This window comes from Pleurodeles waltl, chromosome 3_1 (assembly GCF_031143425.1).
Source record: "Pleurodeles waltl isolate 20211129_DDA chromosome 3_1, aPleWal1.hap1.20221129, whole genome shotgun sequence".
In the NCBI taxonomy this organism is placed as follows: Eukaryota; Metazoa; Chordata; class Amphibia; order Caudata; family Salamandridae; genus Pleurodeles; species Pleurodeles waltl.
Genome location: NC_090440.1, coordinates 71,222,115 through 71,241,294, shown reverse-complemented (window position 1 = coordinate 71,241,294; position 19,180 = coordinate 71,222,115). Strand labels below are relative to the sequence as shown.

General features: G+C 42.4%; 1 protein-coding gene across 2 annotated transcripts in view; it reads right to left on the bottom strand.

The window, feature by feature from the left end:
- Positions 1 to 14,374, bottom strand: part of TRAF6 (TNF receptor associated factor 6) — a 120,999-nt gene extending 106,625 nt beyond the window's left edge. Inside the window, exon 1 of one of the 2 annotated variants that reach the window (XM_069221820.1) lies at positions 14,233 to 14,374. The gene's annotated coding sequence lies outside the window, so the exon portion shown is untranslated. The remainder of the gene's footprint in view (positions 1 to 14,232) is intronic. The other variant, XM_069221821.1, reaches the window with a different exon arrangement.
- Positions 14,375 to 19,180: the final 4,806 nt, after the last annotated feature.

The window sequence follows — 19,180 nt, the reverse complement described above, 5'->3', positions numbered from 1 at the left end:
GAGGCAAGGATGATACTTGGCTGAAGCAAAGACAGATCTTGGTTAAACCCTCCAGCAAACTGCTTTAGGATGTAGCAGAATTACCGGAAAACCATATCAGGAATACCAGGACCGCCAAGCAGTGGAGGAGAGCATATATAATACAGGAATCAAGAAAGGAGAGTCGGTGAACTACTGTAGAGAGACAGGACACGCAGAAACGAGCAGTGTATTATGTGAACAGCATTTAATGATGCAACCTTTAACATACAAATGTGATGCTATCAGTGGCCTTTCTGTTCCCTTTAAACGCGTGTGAACAAAGAAATTCCATGAGCCTAATATTATCACGAAGAGGGTCAGGGATTGTACTTGGAGTCTATGACAGACACTGATGAGGATCTGGTGGCTACCATGTGCAACCGTGAGTTACATTGTTTGCCAGACCGATGAGTAACCTTTGGAGCTTTTAAGTTTCTTAAACTGCTGAAATAATCCTGGCCTAGATATTCTGGGGGCTTTTTCAGGTAAGAAGGAAAAGGAAATATTATGCGCAGGATTTAATTTGTCACTCGAAGCAGGAGACGCTGGGTTTTGTGAGAGGAAGTAACCACCAAACCCTAGACAGTGTGCTTAAGTTAGAAGTGTTTCAAAGTACTCATGTGATTTAAAAAGGTGCAATTGTGCTGACAAGAAGCATATAGTATCTGCAGTACAAAGCAATCAATTACAATTGTGTACAGCTGTGCAATTCTTTATTGAATAGCCATGTAGGAAAAACAAACAGAATTGCTAAGGACAGTTGACAGAGAAGGGACTCCGCGACACACGTTTTGGGCACTCAAGCAGGTGGAGCCCCCAAACATGGGAGTGAGTCAATTTGTCCATGTGATGGTAAGGAAGCTGAAGTCAAAACATAGACCTGGTGGCTGAAGAAGGAAGGTGCCATCAGTGAGTTCACATACACAGTTAAGCAGAACATAGGAAAAATAAGTACAAAGTACTTGCAATTGATTCTATGTTTGCAGAGGAAAATGTAATCCAACTGGGAACATAGCAGAATCAGCATCAATGTGTCACCATACTGCAAGTAAGTAGGGAGCATATGTGAATGTCAATTGTAACAAGCATTGGCATAGCAAATAGGTGTTGCCTATGGGACCTTATAAGGATTTACCCATGCAGCACATTATCCCCCAGTCGCATTACCACACACTCCAACAACACATAGCATGTTGGGACCAGTAAGGCCAATCTTATTAGAGGAAAAGTGAACAGACTAGGCCTCCTCCTGTTGGCTACAAATAACAGAACTGGAAAAAACACAACATCAGACATGGGTCAACTTAAAATCTAAGCAGTGTGCAGAAAGAAAAAACTGTCTAAAACTGTTAACAACCACAGACACCATTTGGCCTTTTGGTGCTAGTGTGGTACAGTGAGGGGGACCAGTCTAAACCAGGCTGTCATTTCAGAAGGTAGCATTCTAAGCCATAGCTGGTTTGTGGATGAGTCCTTACATATATGCAGCACAGTGTCCCACTACCCTGGTGAACATATTGTGGCCGGATCGCGGCTCCGATTAAAGGGAAAAAGGAAACCAGACGGGAAGAGGGAGGCAGGGCTAGCTAATGCTGGAAGAAGTGTGACGTAGTGTGATGGCCAACAAAAATGTTCTCTAAGTGAATGCTCCCTGGGCAGGAACTTAGCGTGCAAAGGAGGGACATTTAGCACAATGCACCAATAAAAGTGAAGCATTTACGACAAACACACAAAGAAGGAATGGCATGAGTTGGTGTGGCTTAAGTCCCTATACTGAACACAGCATGTCTCACCAAGACAGCACATGCGCTGCTTAGGCTCGACCTAACAAGCAAGTCTGGGTGCTTGGGATGGTGCAGAAGTGCCTGGCGTCTGCCAGCAACGTCAAAACAGAAAGGCTGTTCTAGAAAAAAACATTAGTAGATTGGCAGAGATACATTGTGGCTAAACAAGGCAACCAAGGACATTAGATTGTTCAAGGGTTATGTCATGAAAAACCTTTTGAGTTTTTTTGGTTTCCTTTATGTAATTTTTTTACATTATATCCAGAGGAAGTTATATTGCGATGGATACATGCCACCTGCTGCATTTCAGTGATGTCATGGAGGTTCTGTTCTAGTGCATTAGAATTGCAAAAAGTGAATCTTAAAGTCACGCAGAGAATCTCTTGTAGGTGGGGAGGCTTGTCTTTAACAAATCTTCTAAAACATAACCTGAAGTCAAACCTCCCAAATGTCCCACAACTAATGTGACTAACATAAACAAAACTTATATGTGCATATCTGCTGGGTAATGATTTAGCTGCATGTACTTTTATGTTATTATTACCATTTTAGTATGGCCTGTGATGCTCTGAAACGTGCAGGATGATATATATATATATATATATATATATATCTAACCGACAACAAAGAAAGATTCCTAAAGTGCCCCTTTTGACAGTTTTCTAATTGTTTTAGAAAAGGCTGAAGACAACTTCGGCTATGCACCAAAGCTCATTTCAACAACAACAACAACAACAATAATACCACACAATTAGCCATTGGTCACTTTTGATCAGCCCACTTCAGGTAGTACTTCACTGAAGTGTCTTTATTCTTTCAAAGCATTATACTAGGTAGTGCTCTTCAGACTACACTATCACCAGCCTGCTCTCTCATCCATCTCCCATTCACAAGCAGCAAGAACAGGCTGCATGTGAAACTCCTAACTTCTCCTCCCACTCTCCAGGAACACACTCTCCCCCTCCCAGGACCCCTGGGCATCTTATGATTAACGCTGGTTCTCTTCCCCGTAAACGGTCAGCAAACCCATCGAACTCTGAGCGGAATATCTATCTTACATACAAGGGATTTGATTCCTCTAATTCTATTGAGGTTTCATTGGAGAAACTCCTCACCTAAGATGCTACAGTCTCATGACATGACATAGCCACTCTTAAATCAGGAGGAACATGCTAATAAGCTTTGGTCCCTCGCCCAGGAAGCAGTTTACCAACAGGCTTATCTGTTATTTGCACTGCTTGATTGGTATAAGTTTATTATGCAGTAAGTAGGTAGTTTCTTGGTGTAGAGTGGGCACCCAGAGGACTGAAGGTGGGAGAAATATAGTCCTTGGTTCAATGGCACATGGCTTGGGCAGACAAAAAAAAAAAAAACAGAAGTCAACGAAGGTACAAAAGGATGAGAGACACAAATGGGTGCTAAACAATACAACAGGGATTGTAACATATAAAGTACAGCACCAAGAAGTAAAGTAGGAATGGATGAATAGTATTCCAGTGTGTAGGAGACGAGTCGAAATTGATGGTACTCTGTGGCAACATGCGTGCTTTCTTGTCCTATGGTCGGTTACATAATTGAGACTTCTCTGTTTGAGGAACTGCCACCGTACAACTTCCAAAATATAAACATGTTCAGTTTTGCAATTAGGTTTAACCTTTACCAGCAGTTACAAATCTTGCTTTACAAAGTCTATCTTCTCAGTGACATTGCAGTGCACTGATATTTATCCAGCACCAGCTCAAGTACATTCGGTCTAGTCTGGCCCATCAAAGCCACCACTGTATAAAGCTGCTAGCAAACTACATTAACCATACATTAGCACTACCAGGTATGCAAGCCAGTTAGGTGTCCATTCAAAAAATATCTTAGGAGCAGCTTTACAAAGCACTTTGAGGACAGTAGTGTTCTACTGTTGTGCTGTATTACTAATGTGAATAATATTTGCTAATAAAATCTTTAATGTAACATACTTTTACAAAGACAGAGGCCTCACCTATTGCCATTTTGTTAAAATGGCTCACAACACACTGTAATCTCAGCTTTTTAAAACCATGAGCTTTCGCCCAACTCTAAGTTAATGAGGTTCCCTTTAATGTAGCTAACATGGGTAAACTTCCTGGGGCAATGTGACATTGGTTCACTAACGGCTGGTGCTGTTCCAGATTTATTGTTGAGAAACATCTGTGATCATCTCACATAGCTATAGCTGGTAATGTCTGCTCATGTGTGGCACACGCACTCCTGTGTGTGCACAAAACAAAATCGTCGGTGTTAACATGTTCAGAAGTGGGTTAACATTTCTGAACTCCGAAATCGGCAGATCAATTTAGAGTCTGTACGAGTACTAACAAAATTCCATAACCTTTGCATACTAATAGGAATGTTGCATCGATTTCCAGCTCTCCATGCCAGATAGAACCATGTCCCCTAAAACTCTCCCAAAGCATTCGCTAAGCTAGTAGATATGATTTTAATAATAGAAAGCGCTTGGTCATCGATTGGTTAGTTTCCAAATGTGGTATCGAAGATGGGTGCATTTCAGACCGAGTTAAAGAGTGGTTAAATAGATGATCCCATAAATGCACTGACTCATCCTGCCGAAGACCGGCTGGGCTGCATCCACCCCATTTTTGTGTCCTCTTTTTGTTTTTATGTCCTGCTGCCAAGGAGGCAGAAAGACTGCTGCGCCTATAACATTTTCATAGTGACAACAGAGCAGAAGGAACATAAAGTCATTACTGCATTCCAAGAAAACTGCCATTTAAAAAAAAAATTTTTTAGCAAATTCTGAAAACTTGGAAGGTTTGATTCAACACAAAGATAGGTCCAATGAGAGACAGCAGCTATAAAAACAAACTCTACCTCCAACCATTTTGCAATGGAATTTAGGGACTGCTAGCACGTTTTTATTTTAAGATCTCGGTTGGTGAATTGGATGATACCTACTGAACATTGCATGTAGCAGCCAAAGATGGAGAGAAAAATGGCCATATTTACTAGGCACACCGATCTGAAGAAAATCCGTTGTGTCACCGAGAGCCAGTGCCAAATGGAAAGAGCAGGAGAGATATGATCTCTGGAATGTAGTCTTTGAGCAAACTTGACTGTATCCTATTTGTATACCAACTGCAACCTGCAAATTTATAAGCAGGTAAAGATAGATTGAACAAGTCTAAACAAGATGACACAAATGCATTTAATATCTGAAGCTTCTAGGAAAGAAACGAAGAGATAAAGAATACTCTTCAGAAAGTGAAGCTGTAAGAAACAGGAATTCATAACTGAAAATAATCTGATTTAAAAGAGTGAAAGAATGGTCACTTTTAGCATGTATATTCTTCCAGACAGAAACCCATGAGGGAGTGGAACCTAATTTATCGGGCCACAAGGGAAGCTCCCAGAAGGGTAATGGTGTGATAGGACAGAGAAATTTGGTCTTACCAGTCTTTGAGATTGTTGGTACTCATCTCATCCAATGGTGCACCACGAACAGGCAGTCATGAAATTGGACGGCAGTATGACAACCACCACCTCATATTTGTACAATGATCTGGATTTTCAAAGATTTTAGGACTAAACCACCTGATAAGAAAGCATTAGCAATGCTTCCAAGCCAGCATGAATCATGAAGCATAAGACTCTTATTTAGATAGGATGGCAAAGGATCTCCTGGGAAGTCCTCAGCTTTACTAGCAGCGGCTAGTGATGTAAAGCTGGCATCATTCGGGGCAGGAGAAAAACGTTTTGGAGTAGTACAAAGACAGTGGAAGCTTGTTAATAAGCTTGAATATTGGAAATCTTATTCTCAAAAAAACATAAGTGAACTTTAACCTGTGCCCTGAAGTAACTATATCTCATGCCCCAGCCATGCAAAATCTTGTCATACATGATGTAATTTCAAAATGTTGTAGGATATTATAGGATGTCATGACATGTAATATGTGGGGTAATTAGCTGTCCATGGGGAGAGTGCGATTTATACCTTAGGATACGAGGTATAGTTACTAGAGATAACTATAAGTGGTGAATTAATTTATTTTGTTTAAATCGTTACCTTGTCTTTGAAATTTTTACCTAACTATAACGTTTCTTTACCCTTTGGTTTTCCAGTGAATTTCTAGTTTTTTTAAAATAATGAAAAGTAATATTTTATTACCCTAGATAAAGCCAATACCCCCCACTCAGAGCCTGTGTCTGCGCGCGGTGGGGGAATTGGCCGACCTGTGGATAAGCCTGCAGCCAACCCCTTGTGGCAACCAATCCCACAACATGCAGGGCCTGTGTCCATCCCAACACCCGCAGGCAGCCAACTCAGTGCCACACATGGCCTTTAGCCATAAGGCCTGCTGCATTTAACCCTTGTGAGTACCCAATTCCACCCTGTGCATCGCCATTGACCACAGGACAGGATGTGGCCTGCAGGCCAGCCCTGCATCCAACCCCCCCCCGCGCAGCCAACCGTACACAGCCTCTGTGGACAAGCCCTACATCCAACCACTACTGGCAACCAACCCCACCAAAGGTGGTGCATGCCAATCTGGTATGCACAGGGTACAGTTAGTCTTGCAGATCTTGGGCACACTCAGACAGACTCCCATCCCCTGGGGCCTATATGACCTCCATTCCTGACCAAACAGTGGCCCTGGGGAAACCATTGTCTGGAGGCTTCAATGGCAGCCCCCCTGCCTGAGCCAATAGTGGAGCAGGAACCCCATATATCCGGAGCCCTGCATAGAAATAATTATAAATAATGCCAAATGTGTGCTGTTTGTCCTACATTCCTTATAATCTATTTTGTATGAGACTGTGTTAGTGATGGGTGCTTTTGGGGTCCTATGATAGAGACCCAGACTTCCTTTCCTCTCATATATGACACCACACAATATAATGAATAAAGTTCCCAAACAGCAAGTGCTATTAAAACCAAAGAGTTACTTCTTGCAAACATTTCTAAATGTAATCAGTTGCTTTGCACTAGAATGCTGTAACCAGCTGGGAAACGTCTGTTTACTACCAAACATTGATGTATATGTTTTCACATTTTATAGCCTACAAAATCTAAATACTAGGACTGTAAAAGTAGAAATATGCAGATTGAACAACATCAAGACTTAATTTTCAAAGATCAATAACTCTGAAACATGAGACGGGAAACCTTATAAGCACACTTAAAAAAAAACTTAAAACTGGTTTTGTGTTTACAGGACTACAAGGTTTACAACAATCAACAGAAACTGTTTCTCATTTATAAAGTCTCTAAGCAGACCAAAACAAGTTTGAATAGATCAGAAACTATTGCACTTATATTTAATTGGGGTACTTGTTATTTAAAGTTCTAAAGAAAAAACCAAGACTACAAGACTGAGAATAAAGTTAAAAATAGAACCAGAGGAGCTGTTCATACCCAATATGGAGCAAGCCTCTGTATTACAAGCGTTGTAAAAACTCAGTACGTGCTTTTACTTGAAACAAAAATAATTAGATCACCGTTCCAAAGAAACAAACGCCTCTAAGTTGCAAAAAAGAAAATCGGCTAGGACCACTGAACAAATACAGGAATATGACTTAGTTGCACGTAAGATATGAGATGATCATAGGTCTAAGTGGACGAACTACTGCCATTAGGGATCAAATACTTTTTGTCATTAATGCAAACCCACTACTATAATTTGTAAAAAAAAAATATAATAATAAAAAAAAATCTCAAATGGCAGCAGGGTCCACGCACACATAGCTTGTGAATCCCCTACAAAGCCTGAACTCAGGCAAGAGAATGCCAGCACTGTCTACGGATATTTTCATAACACAGTGATTTTGCTGCAAATAACGGAACAGAGGGGAGGGGCTGCATAGCATCCTTATCAAAGGCCTTTGCCCTTTGGCTCTCGGCGTGCTAACTGCATATGGCTTGCTAGCAAACTACTTTGTACCAAATGAAAGAAAATGTTTGATCATTAAAATGTTGATGCAGATAAATGAGCTTGTAAGGTTATCCCTGCCATCAACCCTACTATTCTAAACCGCCTTTGATTTTATCCATGATAAGTCTATGTCAAAACTGCTTATTTAACATGCAAAATTAACATAACCTGCCAAAAGGCCCCCAAGTCAGTGTGACGCCTAAGGCCGTGGATGGTCTTTTGCTGACAACGCTTGCATTTTTAGGTCTCGCCTACTAAATAGCGCATGCACTGTCTCATGTGAGACGTATTGTCAGCAGAGATTACTTGCTATTGGTTGGCTTTATCGTCACTCATTTGATTGCTTGTGTGTGGGCTTTCTTTCTCTCTCTGTTTGTCATTTCCCTGGAGCATGGTCGCATTACGTACATCCTTCCACTGTGCCCCTTTCAAGCGCTACTTTTTTTTACCCAGCTGCTTTTCTTGTGTACTTCTGTCCTGCCACCTCTTTTGGAATTTTCTCACCCTTGTGCTTCCTATCACCCATCTGTTGCTTCCCCAGCCCTTTTTGAGTCTGCCTCCCACATTGGTTCCCCCTCACACTTTTTCTTTTTGATTACTTATCTAACTATGGGCATGCTAGGTGCATGTGCTACAAAATGACACTGCTGACCGCTCTCTAGACTTTATTCTTTTTTTAAACCATGCTGCACAGTATTGAGGATGCTGTACCGTGTTATGATGCAAGTTCTTAATATTTCTAGAGTGTAAGGATGCAGTGTTCCAGGAGAGGCCGTTTACTGCTGGCTCTCAGGGAGGACCAACACCAGGTTGTGTGAAGGAATAAACTTTTTTTTAAAAAGACGTGACAGACTGCGAGCAAGCGGAAAAACGTTTACAACAATTTGGCAATGATCGGAGAAAAGTGCTGTGAGCCAGCAGATTCATTTTACAAGAGTTAGTCGTGCAGTCTGGGTGGTCCAGACGCAAGAGGCCACTTTGACTCGGAAAAACACCCATAGTACTGAAAATTGGCATTATTATTTCAGCACTCTTATAAAATACCACTTAACAATAAGTTGACTTGCGCACTTACTGAGGCCAGAGGTAATAGTTGTGCACTATCTTTGCTTGTGCGTCTCGGGAGCAGTTCTTGGAAGCGCGTGATCACTTCAAACTTTCTCAGTGATTATCAGTTCCTCACACACACACACACGGAGTGTCGGACAACATAACATGAAAATCATGTAGGAGTTGCAGTGATTTGCACACTTTTTCCGAATAACTTAAAATCAAATTAAAAATAGTGAATAATAAAATTCACTATGATTTGCACATTATAATGTGCAGATCTAATTAGAGCCATGGTGATTTGCATACTGGTTTAGAGTATTTATTACAAAATTGTATAAACAGTATAATTCTTGTAGTTGTGCAAACTGTAGGATTACATGAGTTGATATTGCCAAAGAGGCTTATTTAGATAAATACTTCTGTGGAAGTGTGTACAGGTCTTTAATGTGAATACTTCAACGACGTAGAAAGATTTAGATATATATCTATCCTAAGTGGTATTGGAAAGTGATTATTAATAAACTAGCAAGGACCAGTAATGTTAGTCCTCCTCAATTCTTTCTTCCCCAACCAAGAATACCACAGTTTTTTTTGGGAGGACTGGATTATTGATGTTTGAATTGAGATGTTTGAAAATTATATTATTGCATTAGATGGTCAAACGTATTCGCCTGGTAGAAAAAAAGCACTGTTATTAAATGCTTTCGGCAGTGAGGGGAAAAGGATATTTAAATATTTACCTGTCACAGTGGGAGCTAATGGCCATGGATAATGCGCATAAAGAAGCAATGAAAAGATTAGAAATCAGATTTGCAGAAGAGACAAATATAGTTATGGGAAGATATAAGTTTTATAAACAAATTCCAGCAGATGAGTTGAATGATGAGTTTGTATCAAGACTCAGAGAATTATCTGTCAACTGTAGGTTTGGGGTAGTGGCGGATTGACTAATTCATGACAAACTCATTATTCAGTGCAAAGATAAAAAAAAAAAAACAAGAGAGCCTATGGACCGCAAAAGACCCTTCACTAAAAGATGCGATAGAGATTGCCAAGGTCATAGAGGAGTCGCAACGATGCATGAAAGAGTTGAACAGAAAAGACAGAAGTAATAAGGAGGTTTCACTGTTGAGAAGCGATAGTTGTAGTCCAGAGAGAGAGATTATCGCTGTTTTAAAAAATATGAATAAAAGTAGACTTACACAAAGTAGTGGTAAGGCTAGACAAAAATTATGCAATAGATGTGGTAGTACATATCATGCCTCCGATTTCAAAAAATGTTATGCTATAAACCATGATTGTAGGAGGTGTGGTAGGAAAGGCCAATTTGCAAGACTGTGTATTGAAAGTAACAAATTCAGCAAAGGAAATATTAAGATAAGGATAGGTATAGTAGAAGAAAATGAAATAGAGGTTGGAACAGATAAAATATTGATAGTGAAAGAAATTAAGGAGGATAATCTTGAAGGAAAAGATAAGAGAAGATTGACGAGGCCCACAGCAGAATATGAAGTGTATGGAAGAACAGTTCTATTAATGGTAGATTCTAGTTCTATGTATACCATTATCCCAGAGAAATTGTTTAAGTCACAATGGAAGAATACTAAATTGTTACTGAAAGACATAAATCCAGATGGATATCAGGATGAAAAGATTTAAATAGTATGTTACATGGAAGGTGTCAAGGTTCAACTCACGTCAGATGACTGGAAAAATATATGTATCAAGTGAATGTCTAGCTATTTTAGCATGGATGCATCAGTATGGTCTTCATATAATAATCAATCCTAGAGCCTGCAACAAAGTCATGGTTGTAGAGGAGATGTCGCTAAGTGATGTTTTGCAAAATGCAAAAGGAGTCTTCAGGAAATCTTTGGGGTGTCTAAAAGGATATGTACACAAGATTGTTTTGAAAAAGGACGCAATCCCAGAACAACAAAAAGTGAGACATGTACCACTAGCTGTGAGAAGTGAAATCAAAAAATTGCTGGATGACATGTTGAAAGAAGGCATACTAGAATCCATAGAAACTTCCCAATGGATAGCGCCAGTTGTAATCAGGAAAACAATCAGCTAGATGTTTAAGATTTTGTGTAGATTTAAGATTGTCCAATCATAATGTAGTTGCGGACACCTTTCCACTACCAAACATAAATGAACTACGTTCTTTCATAAAGAGAGGAAAATATTTTTCAAAATTTGATCTTAAAAGTGCATACCACCAGGTGAAGTTACATGAGACATCTAAATAATACACAGCATTTATTGCAATTGAAGGCACTTATCAATTCATGTGGTTCGGATTGGTTTCTGCGTCAAGTGCCTTTCAGAGAATGATAGTGCAAAATTTAAATGGTATGTAAATGGTATGGGGAATGTACTATTTTTTTCAGGAAGACATTCTCAATTTTTGGAAAAACAATAGGCCAACACAATCTGGTGTTAATGAAAGTTTTTTTTTTTTTAAATTGGAAGAGGCAGGATTAACTTTGAGTCAATAGAAGTGTCCATTTCTTTGTCAACAGATTGATTATTTGGGTTACTCCACCACTAAAGGGGGTTAAACCCAAGACGATCTTTGAAACAGGCTGAACAAAATTATTCAGTTATTGAAAGGGAAGCATTAGCTGCTGCTTGGGGAGCTGAACATTTGTATGTGTATTTATTGGGTACGAAATTCACACTGAGGACTGATCATAAACCCTTAATGTAGATACTGTTACCTGGAGGGGCAGGAAAAGTGTCAGCCAGGCTGGCAGCTAGACTGCAAGAATATATATAGGTGGTGGAATGTATTCAAGGATGGCGGAATGTACAAGCAGATTGTTTGTCAGAATGATTGTTAGTAGTGCGCATGTAGGAAATTACACAAAAGAAGATGAAACTGATGGAGCAGTGGCATTAGTACAAATGTGATCCATTGTGTTTCGGGGGCATTCACTATGCAGGAATGGAAAGTTGAAATTGAAGCAGATGCAGTACTACCAGTAGACAAGAGAATGATACGCGACGGAGCTGTAAGTGAGAGTGTAATACCATTACACAACCATATTTTAAGATTTTGGATTAACTGTGTATGGTCAAAATGTTATAATGAGAGGAGATCAGTTTTTACCCCCTCGGAGTTTGAGGTCAAAACTAATTAATATATTTCATGAAGGACATTTGGGACAAAGTGAAGATTAAAAAAAAAAGAATTCTGGTGGCCATGTCTAGATGAACAAGTCAATGAGTGGGTGGAGAAGTGTCCTATAAGGAAAGTGAGAGGAGTTTAAAGGTTGGAGGTAAAGTTCACGAGGGCAAAAAGAGGATCCTGGAAAACCGTGGCATAAGGTTTGTTTAGATTTCATTGGCCGTATGTCTGAATTGCCTAGTGAAATGAGGTATGCATTATTAACAGTAGATGTCAATTCTAAAAGTTTAATATTGAAATTTATGAGAGAAGTCATCACTAAGACAACCATCACAGAACTTAAAAATGTTTTTGCGGATGAAGGGATACCAGAGGTACTTATTACAGACAATGGCACACAACTGACATCCGAGATGATACATTTTCTGGATTATTTAGGTGTAAGACATTCATGTACTTCTCTTTATAATCCTCAAAGTAATGGAATAGTTGAGAGGGCTACTAGATTGATAAAAGGAACAATACCAATGGCATTGGCTAGTTAGTGTAACATTAGAAAAATGAAGTGCGATATGGTGTCCGCATATTTCACAAAATTGCATACTGTTACACAGAAATGTATTTTTCAAGAAGTGAGAGGACGAGCACCAGGTACTAAATTAATACCAGCGTGGTTGAAGAAATGGGTGAGTACAGGTGACAAAAACATGTGGGAGAAAACTAATGAATCTAGCACGAAGATTGAGAGAGGTGATTGGGTCAAAATAAAATCAGGACGAGTGAGAAGTGGTCTCTCTAAATTTTAAGGTCCACTATGCGTGGAAAGAGTTAGCAAATTCTTTGTTGTGGTTGATGGTGGGGAAAGGTAGAATTTGAGAAGTATTGCTTTGTATCAGAAAGGAGGTGAGTGTACTAGAGAAGAGAGTGAGGAAGGATGTTCAGAAGTAATGCTTAAGAAAGATGATGAGTTTGGCAAAGGAGTAAAGTGGAGAAGATCCAATGATGAGGCAAGTGTTCCACGACACTTCACAAAAGAATGTAGGATTCGAAGACCACCTGCATACCTCAAAGAATATGTTAGATCCTAAGATTCATTTGAATGTTTATTTGAAACGTTTTAAATTACAATTTTCAATGTATTAATCATTTTAGTTGAGGATGGAAAGGAGATGTGTTATGATGGAAGGTCTTAATAGTTCTAGAATGCAAGGCGTGCGTTGTTCCAGGAGGGACAGTTGATTGCTTGCTCTCAGGGACGACCGAAGGCAGGTTGTGTGAAGGAATAAACTTCTTTAGAAAAAGACGTGCCAGACTGTTACCAAGCTTATTAACGTTTACAACATACTGCGTGGCTAAAACTATCGGCAAAGCACAATGGTCCCAAAGGTGAGCCATTATGGCTTAAAGATAATTGCTTGCTTTCACTTAGCAAGGATCATTGTTCTTACTGTCTACACTATGCACGATGACCCTGCCCTCAGTGTTATTACCACCCTCGCCCCCATAGCTTTCCCATCCCATAGTTCCCATTCTTTACTGTTGCACTTAGGATGCTGGAGAAGGTCATCCAGGCATACATTGTGTGACCAAAAGACTTCTGAGTTGAGTGAGGAAGTTTATTATATTTACAACTGAAATGACTTACTCATAAGAGAAGCTTGGGCCAGCTGATCTTACTGAAATCTCAGTGTACATTCTACACCAAGATTCCACCTGGGACCCCACAGTTTGCATTCTAGTACTTCCAGTTGAGCTAGTTTACAGACAAAAAACCAACACGCATCTACATGAATGCAAAATATGAACTGGAGCAGGGCTCGATCTCAACATTGCATTGGTGTTGCCAGTCACTGCTTGCCACGAAGTGTGACACATTAGACATGCATTCACATGCACAATGAAAACATACCACATAGGAACCAGCGGTCCTGGCTCTCTCACTTCCTGGCACGCTCTCTCCTCAGCTCTTTATCAATCTTTTCTGACAGGACTCCTGCCTCACAGCTGTGAGTCAAGAAGCTACTGTAATTCAGACTTACTATAAGTTACCAATAAGGAATGTTAATAATGGGTCCATGTTGTAACGTGTTTGCCTAGATCACTTCACCGGGAGTAAACACGAGGCCATTCAAATGGGGTAACAAGCGTTTACGATCTGGAATCAAAATGCTCACGAAAATGAAGCAAATGTAAACTCATGTCTTAATAAAACTTGTGTGTCCTCGAATCTTCCATCTTCCCCTTTCCTGGAGCCTGGGACACTTCCGAGAACTGCCCCAACCAGTTAACCTGTCAGACCATGGAAAGAAGTAGTCCTTACCTCCCACTAGTACACGGATGATGTTAAAAATCCGGTTGCCCCTGCCTCCTGTTCGGCTGTCAGAGAGCTGACTAAAGGAAATACTCGAACCAACTTCAAGTAATGGAAGTCGAGGCATTCGGAAGGCTAGATTACTGTGACTGACAGCTCGGGAACAGTAAAGGGGAGGGGCTTGGTGGCTGCCGCTGGTCCACACATCTTCTGATTGGCTAGAAAAATGATACGCCCCGGAAATACTGTCCGTCCACATTTGCTAACTCGAACTGCGCCCCGGAACTGTTCGCCCAGAAACTCCGGAAGTTAAGGTCCAGCAGCAGAAGTGTTGGTAACGCTCAGACTATTGTTTTGTTTTTTAGAAAACGGCGGTATAATTAGGGCGAGCCCTCGGCTAGACCGGGGACCGAGCGACCCCGACTCTAGCACCTCAGAGGCTGCTGCAGTCCAGGATTGAAAGCGTGGGGCAGCGTGTCATCTTCCATAGCTGCCAAGTTTTCAGATTGCTTATGGGTGTGACACATTTCCATGGTTTCGAGGCACACGCGACTGTCAAAAGTGTGACATTTTCTCGCGAGTAAAACCAAGCAATGAAGTTCATGGAAAGAGATACATGTTCAAATCACACCCTTTTGATCAACGTGAAGCCCTAAAATATCTTGAAACTGTTTAAAACCCTTTAAAACTGAAGGTTAAGATACTGATACAAAACTTTGTGCCCAGAAGATATAAAAGTGAAGAAATCAAAATAAAACTTAGCACACCCCATGCAATTGTCTTTTATTGCTAGGGTGACCAGGCGTCCCAAATTCATCACTGCTAAGTTTCCCATGTCCATGCGTGATGCTCCAGTCCAGGTTTTTTTTCTTTGCATTATGGAACTTGTAGAATGCAAAGTAAAAACCTGGACTGGGGCATCAAATCGCACATGAACCTGGGAAACCTGCCAGGTCTGCGGATTTTCAGCAGCTGTGCGGGCAGATTCCAGCAAATTTGGCTCATGTCCCTGTTCTGAGTGAGGGTCAGATGAAAACAGTGAGAGTCATGTTTTTATGTCTTCGAATGCAGGGTTAGTTTGCAGCCGTCATCAGAAAGCAATTTAATTAACATAAGAAACTGGGTTTAGAAATTGCATTTTATTTCCTTAGTATCTCAGATGTATTTCAGTGTTAATGAGCGCTGTCATTCTGTGTCTCAGATACAGAAAAATTGTAGTAATTTTTGTTTTCAAAATCTGGTCATCCTATTTATTGCACCCAAACAGGTAAACTACAGAGATCAAATCAACACAGGGTAGGTATTTTGTTGTTCCAGTGGGTACAAAAAATAAGCAAAATGACCTAAAGCTGGTAAATATTTTCCCCTTTATCTGTACATACTTCAGAGAACAAATATACACACTTTTAAATATGTACTACAGCTAATCCATGATTAACACAGATACAGAAATGGCATGTTACAAATGAATATATACATTTTTTTTCAGTTCAATTTGGTATCGCGTCTAGGCATTTGCAGACTCTTGCATCAACGAGTAAACTTCTTTTGGAAAGGTGTCAACACTAGGCAGAGTGCTTGAGTCACCTGACTGCTGCCCTTCCACCACCTGGGAGTGTGTCTCAAGGCTGAGCAGTTCGCCAGCTAGCTTATTTTACACAGAGCTGCAACGTGTCTCTGGGCTTTACCTGAGGGAGGGGGTGATGGGCTACAGGTGCATCCCAAAGTTGTGTCACACAGGCAGCTCTCTGGAGTGTCTCGCTCTCTCTGGCGGCTGCTTTTGATGATTAGAATACCCCTTGCATGTTGTTTTCCGGCGGGCTCGCCCAAGGAGCAGCCAGTGAAGTCTTGTTTGGAGCGGCAGAGCACACAGCATAGTAAAATTATTACCATCCTGCGAGGTGCCAGTCACGCAAGCTGGCAACCTTGGCAAGGCATCTTTAGAGCACCTGGAGAGTGCCCTGTAGAGTGGGTGCTGTGTGGAGTAAGACGCTAGGCCCAAGATGCACTGTGTCCATACGTTTATTAACTGGGCATAGTGCGCGCAGCACACTCCAACTGCCTTTCACGCCACCACCCATTTCTATATTAACCCTTTGGCCATACGTCACAAGGGCACGACCATAGCTCCTCGCAGAGGAGGGGTGTGCCCGATCTGACCCCTCAGGGAATCCATCTAATGGGTTTGCTGAAACGCCAGCAAACACTACATTACTCCTCAACTAAGAAAACAAAAACTATAACAGGAATAGAATCAGGTGCAATAAATAGCATAGCCGCAACATTTATAATAATGATAACTCTCAATCAAGTACAAAGCCTGCGTAGCGCCGGGAGTGACCCGGATTGGACTGGAGATGGTACCGCCCTCCTCTTGACCTCCCAACCGGCACTTCTTGACTGTTGCTGGAGTCTCTCATACTCTCAGCCATGGTCGTCGCCTTTTCCACTGCTGGGAGAGTCTGGCATGGCAGGGAGTCCTGCTTAGGCACAACATCTCCAGCTGTTGAGGGCTCAGCCTGTCTGGGAAATGCAGGGGGAAAAGCGGCATTCTCCTGGACAGTCACTAGGGTGTTGTCCATGGATCCAGCCCTGGCCCGGTCTGAGGGCGGTGAATTGGGAAACTTCTTGAACTGGGATACATTTCTCATGACGCTCTCACCGTCTCTTGTTGCTGTAACCATAGTTCCTTTGATAGAGGTGACAGTCCATAGTTCCGCTTCAAAAGAGAGACAGAACTTCCCACCAGGATGGCGGTCCTTCACCAACACCATCTCCCCTACACGAATAGAGACGTTCCATGCTCTCCGTCTCTTAGATGCATAGGTGTTGTTGCTAGACCTCCGTCTCATTAATTGGTTTGGAGGATTAGCCTGGGGTTCCAAATGGGGTGATGAGGTATGGGATTCATTACAGCTCTCCCAAAACAGAGATGGCTCGGGGTGACGCCCGTCGTAGCATGTGGGGTAACTGTATTCTCAGAGGAAAATGTAGATAGCACTCTCAACATTTTGAGACTCCGCAGTAGCGATGCGGATTGTTTCGGACAGTCTGCACGAATCACTCCACTTTGCCGTTGGCCTGAGGCCAGCGAGGTGTAATCCGACGGTGAGCTGTGCCTCTGGACTTCAAAAAGTCAGCCCACTCACAGCTAATGAATGGGGGCCCATTGTCTGTGCGCAGCTCCCCGAAGATGCCACGGGTAGCCATCAGTTTTTCCATCTTTGGGATGACCACATGGGCACCAATTCCACCTCAGGGTATCGGGAGTAGTCATCCATCACCACTAGCATGTAGGTTCCGTCTGGAAGGCTCCCAAAGTCGGTGTTGACCCTCTGCCAAGGGGCTGTGGGACCTTCTTCGGTGATGACAGGTGCAGGGGGATCAGGCGCTCCACTCGCCTGGCAGACTAAGCCACCTTTAATAACGTCCTCCATCTGTTGGTCAAGTCCTGGGAACCAGACCTTGCTTCGAAGCCGATTCTTTGATTTGACCATGCCTTAGTGAGCGCCATGTGCTAACAAAACGACTCTATGTCACAGACGAGCAGGCAGCACCAGACGAGACCCTCGTAGGAGGCACTCATCCTCACTCACCGAAAGCTCGTGTCGGACGTGGAAGAGGGCCTGAAGGGCGGCCTCAGCTGTGCGAAAGCTGGCAGGGTGTTGTAGTGGGTGCCAGTTATTGGAGCGCACAGCTTCCATGGCTAACAGCAGGCAGTCATCTTGGCTTGTGGCTTCCACCACTTCTGCAAGGGGTATGAGTAGTGGCCTGGCCCGGTCGACTACAAATTTGACATATTCTTCTGTTTCAATAGCCTCATCGGCCTCTTGAGGTGTGGCTGGGCGAGCATGGCGTGACAGGAAATCCGCTGGGTTCTTCACACCGGGCTGGTGTTCCACGCGGAAATCGGAATCCTGCAACTGCAGAATCAATTTTTCAATCCTCGGTGGCGGCTTTGATGATGAACCTTTAAAAAGGGGAAGTAACGGCTTGTGGTCGGTAACCACTGTGAATGCCTTTCCATACAGATGTAAAAATGCCGGCACCCCCAATGGACGGCAATAGCTTCCCGTTCTATTTGGGAATAGTGCTGCTCTGTGGGTGTCAAAGTCCTGCTAGCGAATGCTATAGGAGCCCATTCTCCACAGTCCTGTCTCTGGCCTAGGACCGCCCCCAAACCAGTGGGACTGGCGTCAACTGGGACTCTCACCTGGGGTCGAAGTTGGCCAGAGTAGTGTCAGCCGAGAGGGCTTTCTTGGTGTTTTCAAATGCCTGGTTTTGTTCTTTGCCCTAGATCCAGGGGTGGTCAGCTGTGGTGAGATCTCATAACGGGCCAGTGAGGTCGGACATGTTCCTAATGAAACGGCCACAGTACGTCACCATACCTAGGAAACGTGGGGGCCGGAGCTTCTTGGATGTTCTTCACTTTGGCTCGGTCGGGACCTATCCCTTGTTTTGAGTAACGATACCCCAAAAAACTGATGTCTTCTTTTAGGAACTCGCACTTCTCCTGATGGAGTATTAGTCCATGCTCCCTCATTCTTGTGAACACTGCCAGCAAACGAGCCAGGTGACACTCAAGCGTGGGGGCATGTACAAGGATATCGTCACTTACATTCAAAATGCCTGCAAGCCCTTCCAAGACCCCTCTGATTGTATGTTGGAATATCTCTGCGGCGCCAGATATGCCAAAGTTCAGGCGTGTGTACCATCACAGGCCCATGTGAGTGGAGAATGTTGTTTTTGGCTGGGAGTCTGGGTGCAGCACCATCTGGTGGTACCCGGAGCGGAGATCCATTTTGGAAAACCATCTGGACCCTGAGAGCTCTCCTATGATGTTGTTGATCGTCGGGGTAAGGTGTCTCTCCCGTTTGATGATCTGATTGGGCAGGCGCATATCCACACAGATGCAGGCCGCATCCGGATGTTTTGGCTTCTTTGCTACGACGATCGG